Here is a 12,772-nt window from a genome sequence, read left to right as displayed (position 1 = left end):
ACCAGGGGTCACAGTCTAAGGATAAGAGGTAAGCCATTTAGGACCGAGATGAGGAGAAACTTCTTCACCCAGAGAGTGGTGAACCTGTGGAATTCTCTACCACAGAAAGCTGTTGAGGCCAATTCACTAAATATATTCAAAAATAAGTTAGATGTAGTCCTTACTACTCGCGGGATCAAGGGGTATGGCGAGAAAGCTGGAATGGGGTACTGAAGTTGCATGTTCAGCCATGAACTCATTGAATGGCGGTGCAGGCTCGAAGGGCTGAATGGCCTACTTCTGCACCTATTTTCTATGTTTCTATGTTTCTATGTTTCTATACACTTCAGTATCCTATAATTTATTGTATATTCCTATGCCTTGTTAGCCCTCGCCAAATGCTTCTCCAGATTGAATTCCCGTTCTGCCCACCTGGCCCGTCCATTGATATCTTCCTTCACTCTACAGCTTTCTTCCTTACTCTCAACCACACAACCAATAGGGATCTAGTACTGAGCCCCGCAGAACCCTACTGGAAGCAGCCTTAAAATCAGGATTTCTGTGCCTTTAGCTCTCTTTGGAAATCAGCTGAACCAGTAGCTTTTGTGATTGAGACTTTTATACCGTAATTTATTAAGGAGCATTTAACAACATTGGCTATGAACAAATATCATAAAATAGCTAACTTTTGACTGTTGGTAATCCACAGAGACTTCACCCTTAATGTATGGACAGCCTCACAACTGTAAGTAAGCTTGTTGTCAGTGTGGTTCATTGGTAGGACTCTTGTCTTTGTGTCAGCAGGTTGTGGGTTCAAGTCGCCACGTGAACACAAACTAGGCTGACAATACTGCATATTACTGGGTGAGTGCTGTGCTGTTGTTAGCCAATTTTAGTGAACATTAAGAGCCAACCACATTCTCATCTCTGAGTCTGAAGGATTCAATAGGGTAGATACACCACAGAGAAACTTTCCTTTGATGGGGGAATCAAGAACAAGGGGATGTAATCTTAATATTAGAGCTAAGCCATTTAGGAGGGAAATCAAGAAGCACTTTTTCATACAAAACAAAGTCGAAATCTGGAATTCTCTCCCCCAAAAGGCTGTGGATAGCGGGATAACTGTAGCTTTCAAGACTGAGGTTGATAGATCTTTGTTCGGTAAGGGAATCAAGGGATGTGGAGCCAAGGCAGGTAAATGGAGCTGAAGCAAACAAGCTGTCGAGTTGCTGTCATCCATTTTGTTACAGCCTAATACAAATTTTAGCCTTCCTGTCTTCATGCTGTTTCAATGAAGTTGGACATTAAAGTTTCCGTGATGCTATTTACTGAAGAACAGGACATTTTCCTTGGCCAGCATTGATCCCTTGATTAACACTGGCTGCTTGTGGGATCTAGCTGTCTGCAAAATTGTCGCTGTGTTTGATTACATAACACCAATCACTAACCTCCAAAGTTAATCCATTGCATGTGATAAGCCATTATGCAAACCTATGTCTGGGGCTGAAATTGCTCCTTTCTGAAAAGTCCGTTAGCGCCTCCAGGAGGAACTAACTGACTAATCCTGGAGGCGCTAGTGGGGCGATAAGGACGTTTTGTCTGGGGGCAGGCGGCGGAAGTGACCCACCCATAATTGCTCCTGGAATAGCGGCGGGAGAAAGGCTTTCACAGCGATGATGAAATCGCCAACAGGCTGCCACCGCTGGGTACCGGACCACTGGGTATCGGACCGCTGGCCCAGCTGAAACCCTCCCTGGTAGCACGGTGGGCACCACAGAAGCAGCTGTAGAGTTCACAATGGCCCTCCCTTTTAAAAGAAGGAGAGGGACATTGTGAAACGTCAGCGCGACGTGGCACGTCCGCGTCATGCTGATGCCATCAGCGCGGCACTAAGTGATGTTGGCGCGCTTCCACCCCTCTTTCACCCCGCTAGCACCACGGATGCTACCCAGGTGTTTTTCATGCACCAAGAGAGGAGAAGGGGAAGAGGGGGAGGAGGAGAAGGGGAAGGGGGGAGGAGGGGAAGGGCGGGAGGAGAAGGGGAAGGGGAGGAGGAGAAGGGGAAGGGGAGAGGAGAAGGGGGGAAAGGAGAAGGGGGGGAAAGGAGGAGAAGGGGGAAAGGAGAAGGGGGGAAAGGAGAAGGGGGAAGGAGAAGAGGGGGGGGAAAGAAGAAGAGGTTGGGGGGGGGGTGAGGCTGAATGGGCCGGGCCCAAGACTTCGGGCAGGGTCCGTCCCCAGCACCAGATTTACAGGTAGGTGGCGTTGGGTTGGGTTGGGTCCGGGGTCCAGGGTTGGGAGCGCGGGACGTGTCGGGGGGAGCGCGGGTTGGGGTTGGGAGCGCGGGTCGGGTCGGGGGGGCGGAGGGAGGTCGGTTCGGTTCGGGTCAGAGGGAGGGAGGGAGAGGGAGGTCAAGTCGGGTGGCGGGGGAGGGGGGGAGAGCGGGTTGGGTCGGGTCGGGTTGGGTCTGGTCCGGGTGGGGGTGGGGGTTCGGGAGCGCGGGTCGGGTCGGGGGGGTGGGGGCGGTGGTGGGAGGAAGGTCGTTTCGGTTTGGGTCGGGGGTGGGGGAGGGAGGGAGGGAGGGAGAGGGAGGTCAGGTCGAGTGAGGGGGATGGGGGAGTCCGGGTCGGGTCGGGTTGGGTCGGGTCCGGGGGTTGCGGGGAAGCAGGAGTCGAGACGGGTCGGGAGGAAGCAGGAGCTGGGCGTGGGAGGCAGCCTTATGCACGCAGCCCCAGTGAGGCCATTCGGCCAGGGCTAGGAGCTGCGTACTTCGGGCCCCTCCCACACAGTTTTGGGCACCTGGAGCTACTGCACATGCGCGCCCAATGTAGCGCGTATGTGCAGAAGTCCCGGCACTGTTTTCAGCGCAGGGACCTAGTTCCGCCCCCCACAGCTCGTGCTGCGCCATGCCTGACTCAAGAGGACCAGCAAGGAGCCGGAGAATCTGTAAGTTTTTTTTAGGCGCACTTTGTGGCACGAAAAACGGGCGTCCAGGTACGGCGTGGCCCGAAACTTGGGCCCTATGGGTCAATTGGCCTACTCCGGCATCTATTTCTTATGGTCTTATGTTGTAACTGCAATATCGCAAGATAAACAAATCCTGCAGCATTCACAAAGATTTGGGAATTGTATTTTATAGCTGTAACCGTATAGATTTTTGTATGAAACTGTATAGATGGAAACAGGACAATAAATTGTTTTAGATGTGTGATAGCAAGCTGCAAGTGAATGTACTTCTTTTGGTCATTGAATTTGTGATGGAAATGCTTGGTCAAAACTAAAAAGGGACTAATCTCATCAATAAAGCAGCAATGTTTATTTTGTTTACCCTTATGTAGTGAACATTGATAAACACATTGAACAGGGAGTATTTTGCACCTGTTGATGTTTTCTAACAATATAATCAGCATGGAATCCCAATTTTACAGGAATCTGATACTCCACCAGGTACACTTGTTAACCAAGTCATCTGTGTAATTTCTATTCAATTGGTAGGAATGTTCACCATATAGGAAGCTACAAAGAAAGAACTATGAAATTGACCTATTTTATCCAACAATTTTTTTCATATATATTGGGCTGAGAATTCGTCACCATGAATTACATAATACAGACAACCATTGAAATAGTCTGGTTAATAGCCATTGAACAAATTAATCCTAGCACCTACATAGTGAAGAATAGATTTATAAATATGTGAGGTAAAATAATCAGTAACTTTCTTATTTTAAAAGGTTATGTAAAAACCTTATAAATTACACTGATTAGGAGTCACATCCTCATATTTAAGACCTGGAAACTTTCAGTGCTTACATATCAGATTTTACAGTGATCTTGAGCAAAGGACTTTCAAGGTTGCAGTCATCAATTTGATCTTGAAGATGGTAATCAGTAATCTCTGGTAAAATGTGATAAACAATTTATAAGATGATTTGGAAGGAATGAGGTATCCTTGGTGATGGCAATAATACACATTAAATACTTGCAAAACTGAAATAATTATATTTTAACACTAAATAATTTCTCGTTTATTGTATTAATAGAATATAGAGTAAAAAAACAGTTGAAGATCCTATTTGACTACATGATGTCCTTAAATCACAAATTCATTATCTGTAAATGATCTTATTCTTTTATTATTTAAAATAAACTTGATATTTTGGTATAAAAAAATCGGAAATAGGAGCAGAAGTAGGCCACCTAACCCCTCGAGCCTGCTCCGCCATTTAATAAGAACATGGCTGATCTGATCATGGACTCAGCTCCACTTCCCTGCCCGATCCCCATAACCCTTTATTCCCTTATCGCTCAAAAATCTGTCTATCTCCACCTTAAATATATTCAATGAACCAGCCTCCACAGTTCTTTGGGGCAGAGAATTCCATAAATTTACAACCCTTAGAGAGAAGAAATTCTTCCTCATCTCAGTTTTAAATTGGCAGCTCCTTATGCTGAGATTATGTCCCCTAGTTTTAGTTTCCCCTATGAGTGGAAATATCCTTTCTGCATCCACCTTGTCGAGCCCCTGCATTATCTTACATGTTTCGATAAGATCACCTCTCATTCTTCTGAACTCCAATGTATATAGGCCCAACCTACTCAACCTATCTTCATAAGTCAACCCTCTCATAGAAACATAGAAACATAGAAAATAGGCACAGGAGTAGGCCATTCGGCCCTTCGAGCCTGCACCACCATTCAATAAGATCATGGCTGATCATTCCCTCAGTACCCCTTTCCTGCTTTCTCTCCACACCCCTTGATCCCCTGAGCCGTAAGGGCCATATCTAACCCCCACTTGAATATATCCAGTGAACTGGCATCAACAACTCTCTGCGGCAGGGAATTCCACAGGTTAACAACTCTCTGAGTGAAGAAGTTTCTCCTCATCTCAGTCCTAAATGGCCTACCCCTTATCCTAAGACTGTGTCCCCTGGTTCTAGACTTCCCCAACATGAGGAACATTCTGCCCGCATCTAACCTGTCCTGTTCCGTCACAATTTTATATGTTTCTAAGAGATCACCTCTCATCCTTCTAAACTCTAAAGTATAAAGACCCAGTTGATCCACTCCCTCCTCATATGTCAGTCCAGCCATCCCGAGAATCAGTCTGATGAACCTTCGCTACACTCCCTCAATAGCAAGAACGTCCTTCCTCAGATTAGGAGACCAAAACTGAACACAATATTCCAGGTGAGGCCTCACCAAGGCCCTGTACAACTGCAGTAAGACCTCCCTGCTCCTGTACTCAAATCTCCTAGCTATTAAGGCCAACATACCATTTGCCTTCTTCACCGCCTGCTGTACCTGCATACCAACTTTCAATGACTGATGAACCATGACACCCAGGTCTCGTTGCACCTCGCTATTTCCTAATCTGCCGCCATTCAGATAATATTCTGTCTTTGCGTTTTTGCCCCCAAAGTGGATAACCTCACATTTATCCACATCATACTTCAGCTGCCATGCATTTGCCCACTCACCTAACCTGTCCAAGTCACCCTGCAGCCTCTTAGCGTCCCCCTCACAGCTCACATCACCACCTAGTTTAGTGTCATCTGCAAACTTGGAGATATTACACTCAATTCCTTCATCAAAATCATTGATGTATAATGTAAAGAGTTGGGGTCCCAGCACTGAGCCCTGCGACATTCCATTAGTCACTGCCTGCCATTCTGAAAAGGATCTGTTTATCCTGACTCTCTGCTTCCTGTCTGCTAACCAGTTCTCTATCCACACCATGTGCTTTGATTTTGCACACAAATCTCTTGTGTGGGACCTTGTCAAAAGCCTTTTGAAAGTCCAAATACACCACATCCACTGGTTCTCCCTTGTCTACTCCACTAGTTACATCCTCAAAAAATTCCAGAAGATTTGTCAAGCATGATTTCCCCTTCATAAATCTATGCTGACTTGAACCGATCCTGTCACCAAATGCGCTGCAATTTCATCCTTAATAATTGATTCCGAAATTTTCCCCACTAATGTCAGGCTAACCGGTCATAATTACCCGGTTTCTCTCTCCCTCCCTTTTTAAAAAATGGTGTTACATTAGCTACCCTCCAGTACATAGGAACTGATCCACAGTCGATAGACTGTTGGAAAATGATCACTAATGCATCCAATATTTCTAGGGCCACTTCCTTAAGCACTCTGGGATGCAGACTATCAGGCCCCGGGGATTTATCAGCCTTCAATCCCATCAATTTCCCCAACACAATTTCCTGCCTAATAAGGATATCTTTTAGTTCCTACTTCTCACTAGATCCTCGGTCCCCTAGTACTTCCGGAAGGTTATTTGTGTCTTCCTTCGTGAAGACAGAACCGAAGTATTTGTTCAATTGGTCTGCCATTTCTTTGTTCCCCTTTATAAATTCACCTGAATTCGACTATCTTCACTAATCTTTTTCTCTTCACATATCTATAGAAACTTTTGCAGTCAGTTTTTATATTCCCAGCAAGCTTCTTCTTGTGCTCTATTTTCCCCCTCTTAATCAAACCCTTTGTCCTCCTCTGCTATATTCTAAATTTCTCCCAGTCTTGATGGTTTGCTGCTTTTTCTGGCCAATTTATATGCCTCTTCCTTGGATTTAACACTTTCCTTAATTTCCCTTGTTAGCCACGGTTGAGCCACCTCCCCTGTTTTATTTTTACACCAGACAGGGATGTACAATTGTTGAAGTTCATCCATGTGATCTTTAAATGTTTGCCATTGCCTATCCACCGTCAACCCTTTAAGTATCATTTGCCAGTCTATTCTAGCCAATTCATGCCTCAAACCATCGAAGTTACCTTTCCTTAAGTTCAGGAGCCTAGTTTCTGAATTAACTGTGTCACTCTCCATCTTAATAAAGAATTCTACCATGTTATGGTCACTCTTCCCCAAGGGGCCTCACACAACAAGATTGTTAATTAGTCCTTTCTCATTACACATCATCCAGTCTAGGATGGCCAGCTCCCTAGTTGGTTCCTCGACATATTGGTCTAGAAAACCATCCCTAATACACTCCAGGAAATCCTCCTCCAACGTATTGCTACCAGTTTGGTTACCCAATCAATATGTAGATTAAAGCCACCCATGATAACTGCTGTACCTTTATTGCACGCATCCCTAATTTCTTCTTTGATGCAGATCTCCAGAATCAACCTAGTGAACCTTCTCTGAACAGCCTCCAATGCAAGTATATCCTTATTTTAAATATGGAGACCAAAACTGTACACAGTACTCTAGGTGTACAGTTGTAGCAGGACTTCTCTGCTTTTAAACTCTATCTCCCTTGCAATAAAGGCCAACATTCCATTTGCCTTCCTGATTACTTGCTGTACCTGCATCCTAACCTTTTGTGTTTCATGCACAAGGACCCCCAGGTCCGTCTCTACTGCAGCACTTTGCAATTTTTCTCCATTTAAATTATAATTTGCTTTTCTATTTTTTCTGCCAAAGTGGATAAACTCATATTTTCCCACATTATACTCCATCTGCCAAATTTTTGCCCACTCAATTAGCCTGTCTATATCCCTTTGCAGATTTTTTGTGTCCTCCTCACAATTTGCTTTCCCACCCATCTTTGTATCATCAGCAAACTTGGCTACATTACATTCGGTCCCTTCATCCAAGTCATTAATATAGATTGTAAATAGTTGAGGCCCCAACACCGATCCCTGTGGTACTTCATTAGTCACTGTTTGCCAACCGGAAAATGACCCATTTATCCCGACTCTCTGTTTTCTGTTAGTTAGCTAATTCTCTTTCCATGCTAATATATTACCCCAACCCCGTGAACTTTTATCTTGTGCAGTAACCTTTTAAATGGCACCTTATCAAATGCATTCTGGAAATCCAAATACACCACATCCATTGGTTCCCCCTTATCCACCCTGCTCATTCATCCTCAAAGAACTCCAGCAAATTTGTCAAACATGAGTTCCCTTTTATAAAACCATGCTGACTCTGCTTGATTGAATTATGCTTTTCCAAATGTCCTGCTACTGCTTCCTTAATAATGGACTCCAGCATTTTCCCAATGTCAGATGTTAGGCTAACTGATCTATAGTTTCCTGCTTACTGTCTGCCTCCTTTTTTAAATAGGGGCATTATGTTTGCGGTTTTCCACTCCGCTGGGACTGCCCCAGAATCCAGGGAATTTTGGTAGAATACAACCAATGCATTCACTATCTCTGCAGCCACTTCTTTTAAGACCTTAGCATGTAAGCCATCAGGTCCAGGGGACTTGTCCGCCTTTAGTCCCATTATTTTACCGAGTACTACATTATTAGTGATAGTGATTGTATTAAGTTCCTCCCTCCCTATAGCCCTTTGATTATCCACTATTGGGATGTTTTTAGTGTCTTCTACCTTGAAGACCAATACAAAATATTTGTTTACGTCTCTGCCATTTCCCTGTTCTCCATTATTAATTTCCCAGTATCATCCTCTAGGGTACCAACATTTACTTTAGCCACTGTTTTCTTTTTATGTACCTTTAGAAAATCTTATTATCTTTTTTTATAATTCATGCTACTTTACTTTCATAACTATCTTCCCCCTCTTTATCATTTTTTTAGTCATTCTTTGCTGGCTTTTAAAAGTTTCCCAATCCTCTGGCCTCCCACTAGACTTGGCCACATTGTCTGCCCTTGTTTTCAATTTGATACCATCCCTTATTTCCTTAGTTAGCCACGAATGGTTAGCCCTTCTCTTACAGTCGTTCCTTCTCATTGCGATTTATTTTTGTTGCGAGTTATGAAATATCTTCTTAAATGTCTGCCACTGCTCATCAACTATCCCATTCTTTATTTTCCCAGTCCATTTTAGCCAACTCTGTCCTCATATCTTTATTTAAGCTTTGGAACTGGTTTGAGAACCAACTTTCCCACCCTCCAACTGAATTTGAAATTCAACCATGTTATGGTCACTCATTCCTCGAGGATCCTTTGCTACGAGATCATTTATTAATCCTGTCTCATTACACAGTACAATATCTAAGATAGCCTGCTCCCTGGTTGGTTCAAGGAAACTATCCCAGATGAACTCTTTCTCAAGGCTACCTTGGCCAATCTGCTTTGTCCAATCAATATGAAGGTTAAAATCGCCCATGATTATTACCATTCCTTTATTACAAGCCTCCATTATTTCTTGATTTATACTCCATCCAACAGTGTAACTAATGTTAGGGGGCTATAGACTACACCCACCAGTACTTTCCCCCCTCATTATTCCTTATCTCCACCCAAACTGATTCAACATCTTGATCATTTGAGCCAATATCATTTCTCACTAATGCACTGTTCTCATCCTTTATTAACAGTGCTACCACACCTCCTTTTCCTTTCTGTCTGTCCTTCCGAATTGTCAAATATCCCTGAATATTTTGTCACAGTCCTGGTCACCTTGCAACCACGTCTCTGAAATAGCTATCAGATCATTCCCATTTGTAGCTATTTGTGCCGTCAACTCATCTATTTTGTTATGAATGCTATGTTCATTCAGATAAAGAGCATTTAAATTTGTTTCTTTAACATTTTTTCCTGCTTTGACCCATTTTCTGATTCAACTTTATGTTTATACATTCTGTCCCTTCCATTGCATATCCTCCAAGTGCAACACAGGTTACAAACTTTTTGAAGTGGGGTTCAACCCTACAGACTTTTATTTCAAAAATTATTTACCACGGTAAAGATAGAAATTGTCACATAGCAGAATATAACTAAAAAATGTGACAGAAGAATGGATCTGGTCACGGTATAGAAAGAATGAATAAATTTGCACTTATATAGCATCTTTCATCTTTTCAATGCCCCAAAGCCATTCACTGCCAATAAAGTAATTCTGATGCAGTAATTTTGTAGGAAATGCAGCAGAAAAGTTGCACAGTAAGGTTGCCTAAACAACAAATCAGGTAAGTGACCTGTTAATTTGATTTGTTGATGTTGAGGGATGAATGTTGGTTCGGACACGAGGAGAATGCTCCACTCTTTTTCAAATAGTGTCATACATCCACCTGAACAGGCAGACAGGGCTTGGCTTAATGTTTCATTGAAAACATGACACCTCTGACAATGCAGCAGTCCTTCAGTATTGTGCTTCGGTGTCAGCTTAGATTAAATGCTAAAGCCCAACAGCAGGGCTTGAACTGACAATCTTCTGACTCCCAGGCAAAAGTAATATCAATTGAGCTGAGATGATACTTAATATGTAGCAGTATTGGAAGTGCATTCAAAAACAACTAGTTAATAATTTTGCTGCAGTCTGTGCTGAGTTAGCTGACTTTTCCATTCACTGTGCTTGGCACGGAGACCAATTGCAGTGCCCCTACCACTGTTGCATCTGAGATGAAGTGATTGAACCTGGTGCCTTTCTGACCGATATGACTCAGAACAACTGAGTATTGCACTGATATTTTTTCCTCAAAATATTTATGAGATGATAAAATTACAAAATAGGATGACATCATGATTAAATCCTACCTTGGACAAAAATAACAAGTGTATGATTGATATGAATGAAAAATGATTTCTGCTGACAATTGACTATCCCATGCCAGGTATAAATATTCAGCAACAATACAAATTTGTGTCCCATGATTTTTATTTTGTCAATTAATCTGCACAATCAAGAAACATCACCAATAAAGTATTGCCATCAGTGCTCCCCTATTCTTTGTTTCAGATTAATCTCCCACTGGGAGGTTATTGCTTTTGCCGGAATACTTTCTTTGTCATTATACACTATTTAATGTTTCCTACTGTCATGTATGTAACCACAACCTATATACTCTCAACCTAGATGCACACATTGAGCACAAGGGGTGAACTTGTGGGAGACACTTCTTACCTGATCAAAAGGGAGGTCCCATGCAGGGTCATCGTCTTTGGAGTCCTGTGAATAAAGAGTTAAGGTCACAGAGTGACCTTGTCCCCAGAATGTGCCTCGTGTGGTTTCATGCTGTCGAGTAAGGATTTTACATTGGCGACAAGAAATGGGAATTCACGGCCCAACCGTAGTACAGAAGAACAGTACCGTGTTGGGGAAGACTGGGATGATTTTGTCGAGAGGCTTCAGCAAAGCTTCATTACAATTGAATGGCTGGGGGTTGCAGCGGCCGACAAGCGAAGGACTCATCTTTTGACCAGCTGCGGACTAAAGACTACGCGCTCATGAAGGACTTACTAGCACCCGAAAAGCCGGCGGACAAAACCTTTGAAGAACTTAGCAAATTGATCGGGGAGCACCTCAAATCGGCGAGTAGCATACATATGCCCTAAACACAGATTCTACACCCACCGACATCGTGAAGGACAGAGCATACCGGACTTTGTAGCGGACCTCCTGCGTTTGGCCAGCCTCTAAGTTCACAGACGCCTGCAGGGGGGAGATGCTAAGGGACTTCTTATTCGAGGGCATCGGTCATGCGGGAATTTTCTGCAAATTAATTGAGACCAAAGATTTGACCTTGGAAGCGGCGACGTTGATGGCTCAAACTTTCATGGCAGGGGAGGAAGAGATGAAAATAATATACGCGTGCAATTCTGCCTCTAACGCGGCGATGGAGCAGGGAGTCAACATCATCAATGCAACTCAGAGCCCCGCAGGCAGGCAGGGGCAGTCCTACATGCCCCAGGCAGTAATAGACCCCAGAGTAGGACTTCAACAGAGGCAATGGCAGGCTGAACGGACATTCACGCCATCACAGTGGACAATGCGGCCCGGGATGGAGCCATTGACACCCACTAATAGGGTACTTAAGAGCAGTCAAAGGGACGGTCAACGTGGAATGCCTGGCCATAGTCCCTTTGTTCCCAACAATGGAAACTTTAACTCATGCTGGAGGTGTGGGGGAAAACACTCAGCTAGATCTTGCAGATTTCAACAGTTTGTCTGCAGGTACTGCAAACTCAGTGGCCACTTAGCTCGAATGTGCAGGAAGTCTGCTACCAGACTAATATATGAGGCGGATGGACCAGAAGAGGGTTCTTTGAGGCAGGATGACTTTTGGGGCAAATCGATGGACGCCGAGGTTCAGCTGGTCCATGTGGCAAATATTCACAGTTCATACACCAGAACGCCACCAATGATGATGAGGGTTTTATTAAACGATATCCCTGTACGCATGGAGCTGGACACTGGGACCAGCCAGTCACTCATGGACGTTCAGCAATTTGAGAAGCTATGGCCACTTAAAGCCAGTCGACCCAAATTAGCACGTGTTGAGACACAATTACGAACTTACACTAAAGAAATCATTCCGATGCTAGGCAGTGCAATGTTGGCTGTCACACACAATGGGTTAGTGAATCGGCTGCCACTCTGCATTGTACCGGGCAATGGTCCCGCACTGTTGGGGAGGAGCTGGTTAGCCAAGATGAACTGGAAATGGGGGGGATGTTCACGCAATGTCATCTGTGGAGCGAAGTTCGTGCTCACAAGTCCTACAACAATTCGATTCACTATTCCGACCTGGCGTCGGGACATTCAAAGGGCACTAAAGTAGTGATATACATCACCCCGGACGCCAGGCTAGTGCACCACAAAGCCAGAGCGGTGCCATATGTGATGCGGGAAAAGATCGAGAGCGAATTGGACCGGCTGATGAGAGAGGGCATCATCTCGTCTGTTGAATTCAGCGACTGGGCGAGCCCCATCGCTCGGTCAGGATCTGTGGCGACTACAGGGCCACCATCAATTAGGTGTCCCTACAAGATCAATACCCGCTCCGGAGAGCGGAGGACCACTTCGCCACGCTGGCAGTCGACAAGCTGTTCACCAAGTTGGACCTCACTTCAGCCTATATGACCC

This window comes from Pristiophorus japonicus, chromosome 1 (assembly GCF_044704955.1).
Source record: "Pristiophorus japonicus isolate sPriJap1 chromosome 1, sPriJap1.hap1, whole genome shotgun sequence".
NCBI classification, from domain to species: Eukaryota; Metazoa; Chordata; class Chondrichthyes; family Pristiophoridae; genus Pristiophorus; species Pristiophorus japonicus.
Note: the sequence above shows the minus strand (reverse complement) of the source record.